The 18,328-nt window shown below is 41.8% G+C and overlaps 2 long non-coding RNA genes across 2 annotated transcripts; one reads left to right on the top strand and one right to left on the bottom strand.

Moving 5' to 3' along the window:
• The first annotated feature begins 8,903 nt into the window (after nucleotides 1-8,903).
• On the top strand, nucleotides 8,904-11,510 carry LOC144990505 (uncharacterized). The gene is made up of 2 exons (XR_013654475.1): nucleotides 8,904-9,693; nucleotides 10,648-11,510. It is a non-coding gene; the product is annotated as an uncharacterized LOC144990505 (long non-coding RNA).
• A 75-nt stretch (nucleotides 11,511-11,585) lies between these two features.
• Nucleotides 11,586-14,061, bottom strand: LOC105354770 (uncharacterized). Its single transcript, XR_909328.4, has 4 exons — nucleotides 13,950-14,061; nucleotides 13,748-13,848; nucleotides 13,527-13,623; nucleotides 11,586-13,421 (listed from the first exon to the last, which is right to left on the bottom strand). It is a non-coding gene; the product is annotated as an uncharacterized LOC105354770 (long non-coding RNA).
• Nucleotides 14,062-18,328: the final 4,267 nt, after the last annotated feature.

Raw genomic sequence — 18,328 nt, 5'->3', positions numbered from 1 at the left:
GCTAGCCGCAAGGAAGGAGGCCGAGGACTAGTGAGCGTAGAAGCCACTATCCAGGATGAAACATCCAAGATGCATGAGTACATCAAGCTCAAAGCCCCAACTGACATTGTGCTCAGTGAATGTCTCAGACAATGGAGAGCAGAGGATACAGTGCTGGAGGACAGATCCTCATGGGAGGACAAACCCCTGCATGGGATGTACCACCGGACCATAACTGAAGCAGCTGATATCAAGAAGTCCTACCAATGGCTAGAAAGGGCTGGCCTACAGGACAGCACTGAAGCGCTCATCCTGGCAGCTCAGGAACAAGCCCTGAGCACCAGAGCAATAGAGGCTCAGATCTACCACACCAGACAAGACCCAAGGTGTAGGCTGTGCAAAGAAGCGCCTGAAACAATCCAGCACATAACTGCAGGGTGTAAGATGCTGGCAGGGAAAGCATACATGGAGCGCCACAATCAAGTGGCTGGAATAATATACAGGAACATGTGTGCAGAATATGAACTGGAAACCCCAAGGTTAAAATGGGAAACACCTCCGAAGGTGGTAGAGAATGAGAGGGCAAAGATCCTGTGGGTCTTCCAGATCCAGACTGATGGGATGGTAATGGCGAACCAACCAGACATTGTAGTGGTGGATAAAGAACAGAGGAAAGCCGTTGTGGTGGATGTGGCAGTGCCAAGCGATGGGAACATCAGGAGAAGGAACATGAGAAACTGGAGAAATACCAGGGACTCAGAGAAGAACTGGAGAAAGCATGGAAAGTGAAGGTGACAGTGGTGCCTGTGGTAATTGGAGCACTCGGGGCAGTAACCCCCAAGCTGTAGGAGTGGCTACAACAGATATCTGGAAAGACCTCAGACCTCTCAGTCCAGAAAAGCGCAGTGCTAGGAACAGCTAAGATACTGCACAGGACCCTCAAGCTCCCAGGCCTCTGGTAGAGAACCCGAGCTTGGAGGAGAAACCACCCGCGGAGGGTGAGAGGGGCGAGAAGATTATATATATATATATATATATATATATATATATATATATATATATATTGCCTTTTTTGATAAAAATTGTTCTCTTCTAGCTTTAGAGACACAGCAGTGAGACGGCTGCCAAGGGACCATCAACAAAGTGCAAGCTCCGTAAAAATCTACAATCTCTCAAAAATGAATACATTTCTATAGTCATATGAGCTGGTACTGAAGACTCGTCAGCATATTAATGCTGCAACAGGGCTCCAGACTAACTGTTTTCACTAGGAGCACAGTGGCCCCCAACTGAAAATTTTAGGGGCACAACCAGAAAATTTGGCGGCGCATACCGTAAATCAACATGCAAACCAAATCTACTAATTTCCACTGTATTACTAATAAATACTTTAATAATAGATGCAGAAATTACAATGTGCTGTTTCTATTTCAGTGTCACATTTTATTCTGCACTTTTGAAAATACAACAACAAGGTAAACAACAGCACCATCGCTGTCATGACAGTACAAATACTAAACAAAACGGATGGAAATTTATCTTGGTGACACCAAATAAGTGCAGCCAAGATGCACAATAAGCGTGTTTGAGATCACCTAGGTGGACGTAATGTAACGCTGCGCAGATCACCTGGTGTGTGACATATATTTTAGCTCCAACATCACCTGTCAATCATCACAAAAATATCAGGAGAAAGGGGTGGGAGCAAGGGGCAAACCTACCCGAACAGAACTGGAAATTTAGTACTGAACTGACTGAAAGCTGCCCTACAGACTACAAAAACCATGTGTCCTGATGGTTTTTGTCGTGGAGTGATCAATTAAAATAATTTAAAATACCAATTGATTAAAAAAAGGCTGCATATATTACAAAACATTCAAATAAATATAAAATATGTAATAACACAGATCATACTAAGGGGGAGAGGCATATTAAAAATAAATAGAGTGTTAAGGACAACTCCAATTTCCTGTTCTCTTTCAGTCTCGCTGCAGATCCGCCTTCATCTCACAACCCCCCCCCCCCCCCCCCCCCCCCCCCGGTCACCCCAACCATCCAGGCGAGCCGCTGGTTCATCTTAAACACGTCTGTCGTTGCATTTTCCACACTTGTTTTCAGTGTGTCTAAGGCTAATCTTGTCACTCGCACACATTTAAAGTTCAAGCCCCGTTAGCTGTCACACATGAAGGTGTGGGACATATATTCTCCTCAGCTGCCCCGACTCCCGCGGGAGCGGTGTGCTGCCGTAACAACCGTGCATAAACCGTTTGATGCGCCGCCGTAACCGTAACCAAAACCTAAACCTTTCTCCAGGTCTGTGTGACCCAGAGAAAAGTTCAGCACGGACTGCATGTGTGTAGAAAATTACTAGCGAATAGATACGTTCTAAAGCAGGGGTCGGGAACCTATGGCTCGCGAGCCATATATGGCTCTTTTGATGGTCACATGTGGCTCGCAGACAAATCCTTAATTATACTTTTTTTTTTCATTAGACCAGTCCTTCTCGGGCGCGATGCAATGCCAGAGGCGCGCAGTAGTAGCGGTGCTTGGAGAAAAAAATATCAGTTTACTGTTATCTATTATTTCACAGAGTTTGTACCACCCGGAAACCTTTGAATTGCCTCCCTGAGGAAGAGCGCGCAGTTTTGGGGACGGGATGTGTGAGGAAGAAAGCAGAGGGGGTGGGGGGGACCGGCAGCAGGTGAATCGCGCAGAGATGGTAAAAACGTAAACCTGCTGCCCGTCACTCCTGCAGTGTGGGTGTGTGTGTTTGGTTCCATGTCTGTCTCACATCTAAAGAACATTCAGACCTACGATCACGTTTAAAGTCTCACCTGCATGAAGCAGAAACTCACCACGTATCAACCAGACTAGACCATCAGCAAAACCACCACGAGAAATACTCATCATTTATTAGCAACAGTATAACAATGTTATTAAAAAGAATCCACAGACTTATTGGACTTTAAAAATGTTGAAATTACATCAAATGCACACATTCATTTGTATATTTAGTTTTAAACATATTGTCGCGGACTGAGTTTAACTTGGCTGTTGGGCCGCGTTAAAAGTTCTGGAGTTCATGGAACGCATCGTTCAAGCAGAGATCTGATTGGCCCTCAGTTCTGTCGCTCAGCCTGTTGTTAGGGAGTTTGGACCAATGGGGTTCAGCCATGGGCCGAATAAGGAAATGGGAGGGCTGGAGCAGGACGGGGGAATATAAAGTTGGGAGAAGCGCTCTCGTCTCGTCTCGTCTCGGCGGGAGAGATTCAGGAGTTGCTGAATTAATTTTACGGCGTTTGTTGCGGTCTACAGTAACCAGAATAAAGAACCCTAAAAGAGGTTAAGTCTCCGTGCCTTAGTGTGGGAAAGGGACACTACATTATTGTATGGCTCTTTCGAAATTACATTTAAAAATATGTGGCGTTTATGGCTCTCCTGGCCAAAAAGGTTCCCGACCCCTGTTCTAAAGGAAAGTAAGGAACTCCTTCATGTGGTTTGGGGAGGGAGGGGGCTGTCAGGTCTCCTGCTTTCAAGCCCGGCCATTGTAACGCCCCCCAGAGTCATTTACCCCACTGTGATTGGTTGCTTTTAACAGCTCCGCGCACGACAATGAAAAATTGTCTTTCATACAAACTGGCAGGCTGCATTAACATTAAACTTCCATATTAAGGCGGGGGCCGCAAAATATCATCTTGGGGCCGCAAATAGCCCGCGGGGCCCGAGTTTGAGACCCCTGCTGTACACTCTGGCACTGGTACACTAGCCGCAGGTCGGAAGAATGAATCAATAGTTAATTTACTCATAGCTCAGACGCACATATCAGGTTGTGATATTTGTCTCCGTTTCCTTCCCACAGATTGTCTCTAGGCCCCTCCCCCTACACGCATTTTAGCCACTTACAGTGGCTTTCCCTATTCTTCTCACGACACATGCATTGGCCACCTCACAGATCACGCAAGTGTGTGCTAGCGTTTAATGAGTATGTGCGCGAGTGTGTGTGTCTGCCTGCGTGCGTGTGCGCTCGCGTATCATTGATTATTTCATTGATCATTGACGTTCCCCTTCCACGTTTAATGTATAAAAAATACGAAGGGTGGGTCAGGCAAATTTACTGGTAGCACATGTGCGACTGGATGTAAAATTCACTCTCAAATTTTGGTCACAAAATGCGACCAATTGGTCGCAGTCTGGAGCCCTGTGCAATCAATATTTTGTGAGAAAGTCCATCTTTATTTTCAACCCAGTCTCATCCTAAAATGTGTAGTAACGTAGTGTCACAAAAACGGCCCCTAAATTGTGAGAAACACAAGTTTCATTTTCTATTAGCCTTCTCAAAAGGGATATTGATAAATAATGTTCTGTTTTCAGTTTGAGGAAACATTGGTGGATTTCTTATGGACCTGTAAGTACACTGAAAAAATATGGGATAAGTTAACAAACCTGATAAAGGCTCAAATTTATACACATTTTACCTAACCATGGGAAAACATCTTATTTGGTTACGTTAATTATGATAATACATTTTTATTTCAATTTTATTTAATAAATCTTCTGATTTTATTAACCAAGTATTATATTCACAAATCTAAATTCAGCAATAAAGCTCCTAATTTTCTTGATTTACTAACCCAAATTAGATGTTACTTACATTCCATTTCCCCCAGTACAAATAAAAAAGCTATTAAAACGTATCACCTTGCTCAGTGTCATGGTTAACAAGCGTGGTCGACTCAGGTGCTGGAACCTGGAAGGAGACTCGACAGGCAGTGCGGTGAGTAATAATGAGGTTTTAATAAGATAGTCAGGATAGAGTTGAGTTCCAGAATCTTTCCAGATAGTCCAAGGAGAGGTTGGAGGGTCTTGCTGGCAGCAACCGCGTGATCCGTGACGGGGCTGGAGAACGTCAGAGCGAGACGGCGAGAGACGAACCGTAATCAGGTAAGTTCCACAAGAAGACAAGGTCCTGGAATGAATACGATAGGTGATGGTAAAACTAAACCTGTCGAGAAACAGACACCAACGGGCCTGTCTGGAGTTGAGCCGCTTGGCTGAACGGTGGTAGGCCAAGTTTTTTGTAGTCAGTCCACACAATAAACGGTTGTTCTGCCCCCTCCAACCAATGTCTCCATTCCTCCAGTGCAAGCTTGATGGCCAGTAGTTCTCTGTTGCCGACGTCGTAATTACGTTCTGCAGGACTGAGTTTTCTTGAAAAGAAGGCACAGGGTTTGAGTTTGCCAGATGGTGATTCACGCTGGGATAATACAGCCCCTACCCCAGAGTCCGAGGCGTCTACTTCAACAATAAATTGTTTGTGAGGGTCAGGTTGTATGAGGATGGGAGCTGAGGTAAACAGTTCTTTAAGTTTATGGAAAGCAAAGTCGGCTGCATTGTTCCAAACATAAGGAACCTTGACAGAGGTAAGTTGAGTGAGTGGGGCTGGGATACTACTGCAATTTCTTATGAATCTCCTATAAAAGTTGGCGAAACCCAGAAACTGTTGTAGTTTTTTGCGAGATTGGGGAATATCCCATTCAGACACGGCTTGTAGTTTTGAAGGGTCTGGTTTGATTTGGCCAGCCTCGAGAATGTAACCCAAAAAAGCTACAGAATCAACATGGAATTCGCATTCGCAAAGTCCGGCCATCCCGCCTCAACTGCCAAAATCCGGAAGTCTATGATGTGGTCGCTCACCGGACGGTTACGCTGCTTAAGGCTGAGTAACCGGAGAACGTCAGAGCGAGACGGCGAGAGACGAACCGTAATCAGGTAAGTTCCACAAGAAGGCAAGGTCCTGGAATGAATGCAGAGACAAAGCAGTTTAGTCGAGAGCATGAGACAGGCGAGGGCAAGAATCAAAGAGAGGCCAGGAGATGCACCGTAGGAGTACAACGAAATAGCGTCGGTTACAGGTCCGTGGTCTCCTTAAGAGGCTGCTGGCTGACGAGGATGATGAGGCGCAGCTGGAGGCATCAGGTGGAGCTGATGAGGGGGAGGGGTTCGTCGGAGGCACCGTGACACTCAGCTTTGTAATCTAAGTTTATTTTCATGCTTGTATATCCCCTGGCGTTTACTTTGAACAATTGATGTATAGTTTATTGTTCCTTGTTCTTTTGCTGAGAGTCACCTTTGTTCTGAATCGATTAAAAAAATAATAATAATATTAGCCTTCTCAGGATCAGGTGACTTCTGAGGTTTTGCCTGCCGTGAATAAAAAACATGGGGGATGTTCGTTCATTTTTCAGTAGAACATCCCACAAAACAAGATATTTTAAGGAATAATCTTTATTTTGACAACATTTCTAGCGAGAAATATACCATTTACTTTCAGAAAGCTCTCATAAAAAGGCAGTTTTTAGTTTGCTTTTTTTGGGCTCTAAATCTAAATTTTTGTGGGTCATGTGATTGACAGGTTTCCTAGCAGGAAGGACCCAAAATATAGCAGACATCACCTGGATTTTTGATGTGAATTTATCACTATTGGATTTATAAACACTTTGTTTTGATACATTTTCTAGCGAGAAATATACAGTTGTTTTCAACGTTATCTAGCTTCCGATTGTATTCGATACCTATATATTTTTTTCTACGTACATTCCTTCAGGTCCCTCAACAAAATTGTATCAGCGGAACGATTTTATGTTGCTATGGCGGTAGTTACGGACGCTACCGGCAAACCGGGAGGAAGCTGCGGTTACTTTGCTGTTGTTATTGTGTCAAATTATTATTCATTTTTTTTCGAAAACAGCTTTTCAAAAGAGAAATGGAATTAGATTTCACAAACCAGAGCACAATACCTCACTAAAACGGTTGATTGACTAATCTTAATTCCACAATTTACAGGACTTGACCACGTGACTACCCATAAGTCTTGCCTACGGAAGTAACGTTTCTTTTGGGGGGAAACGCCATTTTGATTATTCATACTAACTTTTGATTCATTTTAAATGCTTTATTGACATTCTAGGTTTACCACTTGGTTTATGTTTGATTCCAAAATTTTTCTTTTAGACATGCAATTTTTTTGATCTGTCTTTGAAATTCTAAAGATAATACGTCTTTATAATTGCTAAATGGAGGCAATAAAAAAGGCAAATGACAACCTGGAAGAACAGAGAGAGTTTTGTTTTTACCTCAAATATACATCCAACTATCTAGGTTGCACAATACATCTCCATGCATTACATATTTGCTTATTTCATTATACTTAATACAAAAAAAATTAAATCATTACCTATTGAGTATGTATTATTATAATTTGAGGTATGATCATTTGCAACTGCCATAGCTGTGACAATCCAACACAAAAAACGGATATCTGTTTCAATTTTTTTTTTCCTTCCATGTTTTTTCTTGTAAATTTTTGTTTATATTTTTATAACAAATGTGTCCTGCCTCTATGGTATATCATACATGTGTGCATGTTTGGCAATAAAACATGTAGATCACACCCTTTCATTTTACATTTTTATTAACAATTAGAAAGCAGTACACAAACAACAATGATAATTTAAAAGGTCAATCTGATCAACAGTAGGGGTGTGCCAAAATAACAATATGGTGATATATCGCGATATTTAACCCAGGATTGATTCTCGATTCGTCTTCATCAAGTATAGGCTCCGTGCACGTAACTAAGGAGTTCTACTTCCGCCGCCTTGAGTGTGAGGCCGACCATTTCCGGTTTGCGACTTCTATAGCAGCGACACGGCAGATTTTGATTGCGAAAGATGGCATATTTCACCCGTTGTCTACAAGGTCTCCCGAAAATCGACGTGAACGACATCTACAGGATTGTCGACCAGTGCGTGGTTACATGGGCAAAATATCGTGTCGATAAAATATCGTGTCGAAAATACCGGAAGGTAAATGTGTCCCGCTGTAAACATACCTTTGCTGTCACATATATTTATGCAGCAGCTCTGTAATATACGAGGCGATCTTCCAAACGTGCTTTTATTAATGTTATGAATATTATGAAGTGCCTGTTCGCTCATCATTTTATATTTAATCCTAGTGGTCAGTGCTTTTTTTGCGGAAAAAGTACGGAGCTGGAAGAAGAACCCAGTGTTAGGCTAACAACACGGGCTAACAACATTAGCCTTTTGATGGACACAAAATCCAGGACGAACCATGTGGGAAACGCTGCAATCTGCATCCTGGCTGCACGTAAATGTCTGGGAATAACATCAGCATTTATTTTGTCAGGGCACAACTAGAAACACAATTCCGTGTGATTTTTTGAGCAGTTTCTAATGACTGAGACGGCTGTGTAAGCTGGCGGCTCGAGCTCTGCTCTGTTCTGGTGAGTCCGGCAGCCGCTAACCCAGAGCGGCGGGTCGGCTCGCAGTCCGAATTCTCACACGTAACAAAACAACAAAACGCACACGTAACAAAGCACCCTCCCTTCAAACACATTAATAAATCCAGCTGCTCTGCTCAGAGAGGTTCACTCGGTCCACTGGCACCGGAGCCCGAACGCAGAGCTCGGTTGATGCCGGGTCCAGACGTCAGTGGACACGCATCCCCCCCGCATCTCCCTCGTGAGGGGTGAAAGAGAGGGGAGAGCCAGCGGGGCGAGAGCAGAGCGGCTGGTTGGTCCTGTATGCGCTCCAAAGCTTTCTCTCAGCGAAACACCATCTATGCATGACGTAAACCAGAGCAGTAGCGACACACGATCGGAATGACCGTTTACATGAACAACGATCGGTATAACCCAGCTATCTCGATCGGAAAGAAATTTTGATCCGAACGAGTCTGACCGGGGCAGAATATTCCGAACGGTGTGTTTACATGACGTATTTTCTTTCCGATTGCTGCAAATACGAAACACGACTCGTCTTGCTAGGGGTGAAGTCCTCCCGCCGTGTTCACGATCCATTCGGCTCTCACCGACACATATACTGGAAAGCTTTGAAAGCTTATAGTACTGTTGTCCTTTGACAAATTTGCACACGGGTACACAACAATGTCGTGATGTCTTTGTCACGCGTTGAAACACCAAACGCCTGTCTTTTACCCGAAATCCGCTCCTATTTACTCAAAACTAGCAACTCGACAAAACTCCCCACAACAATAACACGACCAACAGGAAGTTGTCAGCCTTACACTCGAAACACGGAAGTTAACCGGAAGTTCTATCGTGCACGTAGGCTATTGGCCTTTTATTTATGTTTGGAGACCCTGTAAAACGTTATATTAATCATCCTTTAGTGAGACGATTCTTCGGAGGGTCGATAGGGGGCGCTCATTCCAAGATTGGCTGTCGCAGACGGACGAAGAAGAGTACACAGTCAAACAAAAATGGTGGACGGGAAAACAAGGAAAACAGTGAGAGCAGCAAGTTAAAAGACGCGCCGGCAGCATTGAAGCTGCATCACCCAGAGCTGTCTGAGAAAGCCGAGGCCGTTGCTGGCCTGAAGCCGACAAAGCCCGGCGCGGATACCTTTTTCCAGGCAAAGCTAACACCATCTTCTGCGAGAGCAGAGACGATGACAAACAGGATTTCTGTTTTTAATGTAAGAGTGGCTCCGTCCCTGCAGCGAGGTGGAGAACAAGAGATTTCGTTTTTTATTGAATGCATTAGAGCCACGCTTTGACATTCCCCCTCGGAAATACTGAAAAAATGATTCCTGCACTGTACGCCCAGACCAGAGCTATGGTTGAGATGGCGCTGGAAACAAAAGAGTCGCATCCCCCCCTTCTCCTGAAAAGGTAGACGAGCGGCGTCTTGACACTAAAAAGCCTGTGGTTCTCCAGAAAAACATGAACATATAAACATACATCACATGCAGGTTTTCCCCAAACGTTTTGTTCAGATGCTTACTTTTAGATGCACTTTAAGTTCATGTATTTTATCCCTGGTAATTTATTTTGAAAGCAACTAACGTCTTAAAATATTTAAAGGAAAGTTTCGATCTACTTGATTTTATTTTTCTGGGAGAATTTGATTTTTGTTTACACCACATTAGTACTAATTTGTGTCATTTATTTTTAACAAAAACACCATGATTTGTTCACAGAATTAATATCTGATTTACAGCTATTTTTTTAAATAATGCAATTGCTATGGCTTTGTTTTATCAACATCACCAGCCATCCAACCTTCAACATGAGTATTACTGATTTCAGCAATGTTACACAAAGGTCTGTTATTCATTACACCAAATAGGACACAAGTTGTTAATTATCATTGTGTTTAAAAAAAAAATAAATAAATAGGGAAATATTTTCCAAAAAACAGTTTGTCAAGATCTTCTTTCTTAACGTTTGATATATCTTGAGTTGTTAGAGACGACATATATCGATTATCACATTATCGCCATATCGTGATAGTATCGTTATCGTGAGCAATGTATCACAAGTCGTATCGTAAAGTACCCAGTGATTCCCAGCCCTTATCAACAGAGGTGCCTTTGGGGTTTATTTTTTGGTGTATTTAAAAAAAAGTATTTAAAAAAAATTGAAATAGTCCTAAATATAATAAATCTTTTGGTGGGTCATAAATCCTTAACAACGCAAGGAATGTAATTATAAAAGCCACTTTTGATCAATAGCTGAATATCTAATGGTTTCTCTGCATTTGATTTAGAGGTTGAATTAAACTTTTCTTTATTTTGCAACCTCATTTTTTGGTTTAGTGCTTTGATTTTTATACTGTTTTTTTAGGGAAAAGGCACAGTTCATCGGGATATGCCAAAGCCATGAGCACTTGGATGACTGAGCAGCAAGCATTCCTCGAAAGAATACAAGAGTCCCAAAACCGGTGGGTTGAGAAACAACAAAGAAGACTGCAGAGGGATCAGCGTCTCCTCAAACAGTTTGTGGAAGAGAGTTCATGGGCAAATGAGCGCCTTGTCACCCAACTTTTGGATGGTCTAAGAACCATCATCCGTCCACCTCCTCCTCCACCTCCACCACATCCTCCTCCTCCAGTAGCTCTGTATTCTTCCCAGCACTCCTTCACAAACTACAGCGGGTCGGCTAACTATAGCCAAAACACGTCGCACTACAGCGACAACTCAGAGTACACCTTGCATGATCTGAGTTAAATATGGGTTCAACTGTTACTGTCATAATCGTTTTTTTTAGACATTGCACAATTTCCAGAACATTGCTGCTAATAGTTTCATTTAAGAATTGCACATTTTCATTGCTGCTGATATTTAAGGCTTTGTATGTTTACGTTTACACTTACATGGAAATGTGACATTTTGATCACTTTACCTTCTCCTGATTGTTGAAATGCACATTTTACAAATTGTTTTGGACGAAAGAGCTAAATGTCCTTTTGACACTTTATATTATGTTTATATTTTTTTATACTGTTACATTTTTTTAAAGTTATTGTACAAAACACTTGTTTAATTTAAATAAAGCGTACTTTTAGGGGTCACTAGCAGTGACACCATATTTTTTGCACTGCTGTAGCATTGAAGGACCAACAGCAAATATGTAAAAACAGGAATCCTTTGAAAAATTGTACATTTCTTTAAATTTTATTTCATTAAACATTCATTTGAAGCACAAAACAACGCTCTTTTTCTTTTTACTGATATGTACCAACCTGAATATTTACACCCTCGATTGCATTTGTGAATACACTAAAGAACTCCAAAGAAAGTAAGCAGTGATGAAAGTCTTCCGGGAATTCCCGGAAATCCGGGTTTTTGAGCAAACCGAACGTACTTTCCGGGAAATAAAGACCTGATCTCTACGGACAAATCGCTTTCCGGATTAGAAAATGGTCTGAAATCAGCTAATTTTAGCTTTATTTTCTATATTTCTCCGCAGATCGCTTCCTCTATGGTCGTGGCCATCTCTCGTCTTCCCGGCCTAATTGACCAATGACGGGACGTTTTAGTTGCTTTCGGATGCGTCGACGGGTCTGATTGGCTCTGTCTGCACCACGTGGTCAGCGTGACTTGCTTCCCTAGAGACCAAAACTGGCGGACCCACGCTAAACTTTCACAAACACATCTGAAGAGTTTGCGATCAAATTTGTGTTAAAATAATGGCAGGCATCGTCATTATTGAGCGTGGTCACGACCTCAGTTGTGAGAAGACGATAAAAAACAAATTGAAGTGGTCTTGGCTGGAAAAAAAAAAAAAGATTTTTAAGGTAGTGTAGGTCAAATACTTTTTTGTGTAAAATAATCTCAAAACCACATTTTGAAATAATTTCAATTTTAGTTTTGAGTTTCAGTTTTTATTTTGAATACATTTCTCTATCTAATTTATTTGTATTTCCTAATTACCATGATTTAGTTCAGTATAGTTAACATTAATTATAAGTATTTGATGGTTTGGACCCGCACTCCCTTAAAAAATAATGTTTACAATGTTTAGTTTAGTTTGTATGTTTGTTTTGATATTTCCCAGATTACTTAGTATTGGTGTTAAAGAATTGATGTATTATGTTATAGAATTATAGTTTAAAGCAGATCCCATATTTTGATGTAATTATAGTTTGAGAAAACAGTGCAAGTGGATGTTGTACATCAGTCATTTCTAAAGCAGAAATAATGTATAAATAACTGAGGTATTTTCATAGAATATCATAGTTACTGGTGTTCTTTTTGCCATTTGGGGCTTTGATGTTACTATATTTTAGCAATTGTATGTTTTGCAGCTTTAAGGAAAAGCGTAGATTGTAGGATTGTGTTACTTTGAGCAATTTTCCAAATTCATTTTTAGGACAAGCAAGTCCTTAATGGAGAGTCAAACTAGGGGTTTGAATGACAAATCATGATGCTCCAATTAGTCTTAGTTTCTTGATAAAGAAGTGAATAACTAGCTGCCAGAATGCACCAGAATGCATCTAAGACCACGTATTTTTCCAAAATTTCGCTCTGTGCCCGCCATATCGCTCAAAGAAAAGTTCAGGGATTTTTTCCTTGCCTGACTTTCATCACTGGTAAGGTTGACATTTTTTTTATTGAATAAAAAAGCCAGAAAGATTTAGTGTTGGTGCCTTGTGCGGAGTGGGACTGCAGCGGCCATATAGGTAGTCAAAGCCTCTCTTGTGCTGCTGCCACCACTACTGCACTGTGGGTTAACTGGCTGGTTGGGCTGTGGAAAATGAACTGTCCGATCACGGGCCCCTTCCAACCAGCTGCTGCCGGCATGCTCCCGTTCCTTCTGACAGAAGTTGTGCAGTGCACAGCAGGTGGCAATCATGGTTGGCATGAAAGTGAAATGCGAAATATAAATGTGAAATATAAGTCACTTCTCTTCAGCAGAACCCTCCACCTTGACTTTAACAAACCAAAAGTCATCTCCACTCCCACCCTGACTGAGATTAGGTAGCTGTTGAAAGATTCCTGCTCAGGAGTCAGCAGTGGGGAGTTTGAGTATCCCTTGATCAGCCAGTCAAGAAGTGGGTAAGCAGGGTCTCCTACAATCAGGAAATTGGTGTCTTTATCCAAAATGGTCTTGATTCCCTGTTACAGAAAAGGGAAATTACTAGTTATGGTGGACATGTTTTTGCAAGCATACATTTTAGGCTGTTCCATCAAACAAAAACAAAAAAACAAATGTTTTCTTACCTTGGGTAAGAGATGAGCCCTTTGGAAAAGATCAGAATGCCAAAGGGCATTTGCATCATGTGCGCTGCCTGGCATTTTACAGCTGATGTTCCAAAAACTGCATGGCAGGGACGAAGGAAATAGGTGAAACACATGTAACATAGCTTTATTATGCAAGAGATGTTCTTAAAAAATAAAAAAATTAGATACATATATGGTATGTAGAGAATATTTATTTTTACCAGAATTGGTCGTCAACAACAGCCTGGAGTATGTAGGATGGCCATCCTTTACGATTAACAAAGTCCTTGTAGCCGTCTGAAGGAGGAAGAATCTATAAAGCCTACAAATGCACAAAAGTTAAATGCGTTTTAGAATGCAGACAGATTGAGAATAACAAAGAGTTCTGCATGAAAATGTTATCATGGCGGCCGAATCTCCTACCCCTGGATGCATGGATTCGTCGACAGCTGGGCTGCCCACTTCCTCCGGACCATATTCAAAGGTGCACACCGTTGCATCTGTAAAATGATTCCCCATCTTGTCCATAGTAAATCAACTGGAAGAGGAGAAAAATTATTGGAGCAAAGGTCAGCTTTGTCCTCCGCATGAGAATAGAACGTGAATAGAGTTCGGTTCCCATAGATGGATCCTCAACACAGATGGTTTAAATCTGGTCCATGGCATAATTTACTGAGCTGCACACAAAAAGTCCGGTCTCTTCACACAAGGAAAGGGGGGAGGTTTGCCTATGCTCTCATAAATTTATCTAAAGGAATGCAGAAAAGGCTGAGCCTTTAGAGTCACTACACACTGAAGATTAAAACTTCAACGTAATAAAAATAAGACAGAAAACATATATTTCTTCAATTCCCTCTCTTGAGCTCACGAAGTGAGATCACAAAAAGTCATTACCACATCACTCAATAACATAACATTTCAACAGGTCCACATGACCTGACAGCTGTGGTCGCAACCCCTCACAATCTGTAACACAAAATCAATGTGATTAAATGAGCATTTCAAAGGAGGTAGGTGACCCATGAGTGTGCAAGCGAAAAACCTGTCGGAGCATTCTTTGACCTTCTTTGAGAAACTTTCAGTGAGCGGTCGGACAGGAAAATTCTTGCGACGATCTGTGCCCCTCGGCAGCCATCCCTAAGGATACTCATGCATCACCAGACCTTACCTTGGCACAATTTTGTTAATATAAGTTACATAGAACAAGAAATAAAGTAGCAAATAAAGAAAATAAGCAAATTCAAATTAAAAAGTAAAAAAGATAACACTTCATGTAAAGAAATGGAACACCTGAAATTAAGGGGGGAAATGGAGACATGTTAAGGCAGAACAAAATCACACAAGTTGATCTCACAGCCGGGGAGGTGAAAAGGGATCACTGACAGGTAACATGGCATATTGTCTGTGCTCCCGATCCCTTTCTCCCACCACCTTCTCTATGAGGCGTGTCATAAGTGATCTAATGCAGGGAATACAACAACAACCACATAGAGTGAGAATAGCTGCAAAAACTGCTACTGCAACAAGGATGGAGGAAGTCAAAGTTTTCCATGGACCAAACACTTTCATCCAGTCATCCCACATGGATATATCAACTCCCGAATGTTCCTTCATTTTCTTATTTAATGTGCGCATACCTTCAATAGCCACCCATCAGCCTGCGTATTATTGGGGATAAAAGTACAACACTGATCACCAAAAATACCACAAACACCAGATTTCTCCGCCAGTAACATATCTAATGCAATTCTGTTTTGGAATGCCATTAGGGAGGTAGCCTTTAGATAGATAGATGATTTTATTAATCCAACAATGGGGAAATTTCATTTATCTGTGGCAGCAAAAACGACATTCAGAAATAATCTAATAATATAACATCAAAAAAGGACATCACAAATGACATTCATATTAAATTATTAAAAAATATTATTAAAATTATTGTGAAAATTATTATCAAAAATGAGATTATTATTAAATAAATAAATATTTAATACAGCTGCAAAAGTGTAAAAAACATGTGGTCTGCAAAACATGTGATCAACTGTAAAAAACATGTTTTTGTTAGGAGTTATCCATATGAAAATCTCAAAGCCTGCTTTTACTTGATCAATCAATTTATACTCATTTGGGACGCCTTTAGGGACACCAAGACAGTCGATGTATGTCGGATCATTCTGGCCCATCCAACCCATTTCACGCTTGGACCATCTCCAAGTAGGCTGTTGGGTCAGCGGGGCCGCGACACCTGTCAAATCTATCGGTCGAATAAAAACGGGTAAGATCAAAGTGACCAACGCACATCGTCCGGCCGCATTCACGGGTAATCTGTCAAATATTTGATTTCCACCACACCATATCCATATGTCTGCTCGTGAGTGTGGCTGGAAGTCAGTCAGGGCTTGTGTCTCATTTACACCAATCGTCAGTAACTTTACCTATAAATCTACTACCATTTCCATAACTTAACTCGAAACATGAGAAATCTGAGGGGCAACACTTTGGTCAAAAACAGGCTTACTTTTATCACTGGGGGCCAGAGGGTAATATTGATCCAGTTTCCGACAGTCTGGGCTAAAAGGAGTTCTGTTAGTCATTAAATCAGCCACAAATTCTGCTGGAACTGCTGCGGGAACCACACGCTACAAAGGACAGTGGCCCATACACACAACAAAGTCTTCTCTTATTGAATTTGCTGCTTTTTCAACCATCAGCAACCAGTTGTTGGCTTCCCCACTGGTGCCTGTCACAATCTGGAACCAACTATCTGTGGAAGGAGTTCCTTCTATGCTTTTTACCTGTCTGGCCGGACCGAAACCTAATCTTATCCGTATGAGGGTGGTGGTGGTAGCGTTAGGGGCTGGACAGAACATAACCTGCCAACACGGATCTATTCCATTCGCCTGTGCACAGATGAGCAATCGTGAGCAAATAGTGATATATCCCTGTGTAGGGGTAGGGAAAGGTTGACCAATGGTGTTAACACGGAAGGTAAAAAACTAATCTGAAACAGTAAAGTTGGAAATTATTCTGGACCACTTTTGAGCCTGGGATGTCCACCCATAGGTCCCTTTCTATCAAAATGATTCTGCTGTGGATCTAAATATTGATCCCCATCCTCCATCCCCCAACAATCCCCGCATGTACCAGTGATAACCCCGCCACTCACTTGCCGTTCCCCAGTGGTTATGTTTAAAATTCCCCCTTGGTGTTATTATTAACACATCTATTGTCTGATTGGGATTGTAACAAAAATATAGGAATCCTAACGGGGGCGCAAGAGAGCCACACATGAGTTCTTCAGCTTCCCTGGTATAAGTCCAGACCTCATAAAACACATTTCTCTTCATTCTCTCATTACCTGATATTGGTTTTTCAGTTTTAAGAGTAGGAGTGTTGGATCTAAAACTAAACCAACACTTCTTAACTATATGTATGCTGAAAGAAAGGACGCGGACTCGAGGAATTCCTTTCACGTGGAGAGCAAAGTAAAGCTTGTACTCAGACAACACACTAGTTTCCTGTGAGTTTTGCAAAGCTCTGCTCCCACCTTTATTAGAATCTGGGCATTACCTAACATACAACATGTGATTTTCATTTCTAAAGGGTAAGGGGTACAAACATACACACACACACATATGGTTTACAAAAGTTAGGAAACCAATCTGAACATTTCTTGACATCGTCAGGAAGCTAAACAAAACATCCCTTGTGATTGTCTGTTCACCGCTGTAGATTAGGCCGATTTTTGCACATTTAAGGTGAACAGCTGTCGCCGGGTCAATACAAAATCATTTACTGCATTCCCAGGATCACGTTCCTTGCAGAAAAACAATAAACACACTTTATCTATAGATAACACAACAACACAAAAGTTCTGAGAACATATGGGATAACATATGTACAAATTTATTCTAACAAGGAGCCCTAGTGGGACCACTAAGGTCAACACCCCTTAACCCAAAGCGCAAAAAACAATAACAAAAATACAGTGAGATCCCCTATTGTCCGTTGCCCTCTCTTGGACTGGGGGAATGCCAGGGGAATTTTTAAATCTTGTGGCAAGCATGTGTACTGCAAGCGGACACCTTTGTACTGAAATGCGAATAGGTGTCTGCTACTTTCATGTAATGGAATGCAAAAGAATGCGTTTGCCAAATCAATGACAGTGAACCACACACATTGTGGGGTTAAAGTTGACAGCATGCGGTGTGGATCAGGCACAGGTAGGACTGGAGTAATGGTTGCGTCATTGACAGCCCTTAAATCATGTGCCATGCGATAAGTTTTACCATCTACTTTTAAAACCGGTCTCAAGGGAGTACATCATGGAGAATGTAAATGTTCAGTTACACTGGAGTTCCACAGCCCAGTCAGAGTTTCCTCCATCCCTTCATCTGCATCCTTGACCCAGCGGTACTGTGGTCTGAAGACCTGTGCTCCTGCAGTTACCTGAATCTCCACCGGGGGAACAGTGGAGCATGAACCCGCTCCTGTTGCTGTTGCATAGGAAACATATGTCTTGTGCCCCCACTCTTCTTGTCTTTTCTGGATCTTAAATTATATTGGAGTCTTCCTACCTGCGTCAAATCCTGATTGGTGGCAAGGACATGTGGTTGGTGTGGAGTGTATTTGTCCTCCTCCTCCTCCTCATTTCTGTCAAATTCAACTTTCATGTTTATTTTGAATCCTTCTTTGGTCACTCTCCGTAAAAAATAATTTGTAGAGGGCGCCACCTCCTTCTTGTTTTCAAATTATCCTACCGCGCAAAATTAGCTCCTAATGTAACACTGTTTTTTCGTCCG

Source organism: Oryzias latipes (genome assembly GCF_053564925.1).
Source record: "Oryzias latipes strain Hd-rR chromosome 1 unlocalized genomic scaffold, Olatipes_Hd-rR_3.1 chr1_Y_3".
In the NCBI taxonomy this organism is placed as follows: Eukaryota; Metazoa; Chordata; class Actinopteri; order Beloniformes; family Adrianichthyidae; genus Oryzias; species Oryzias latipes.
This window is presented reverse-complemented; position numbering and strand designations above follow the sequence as displayed.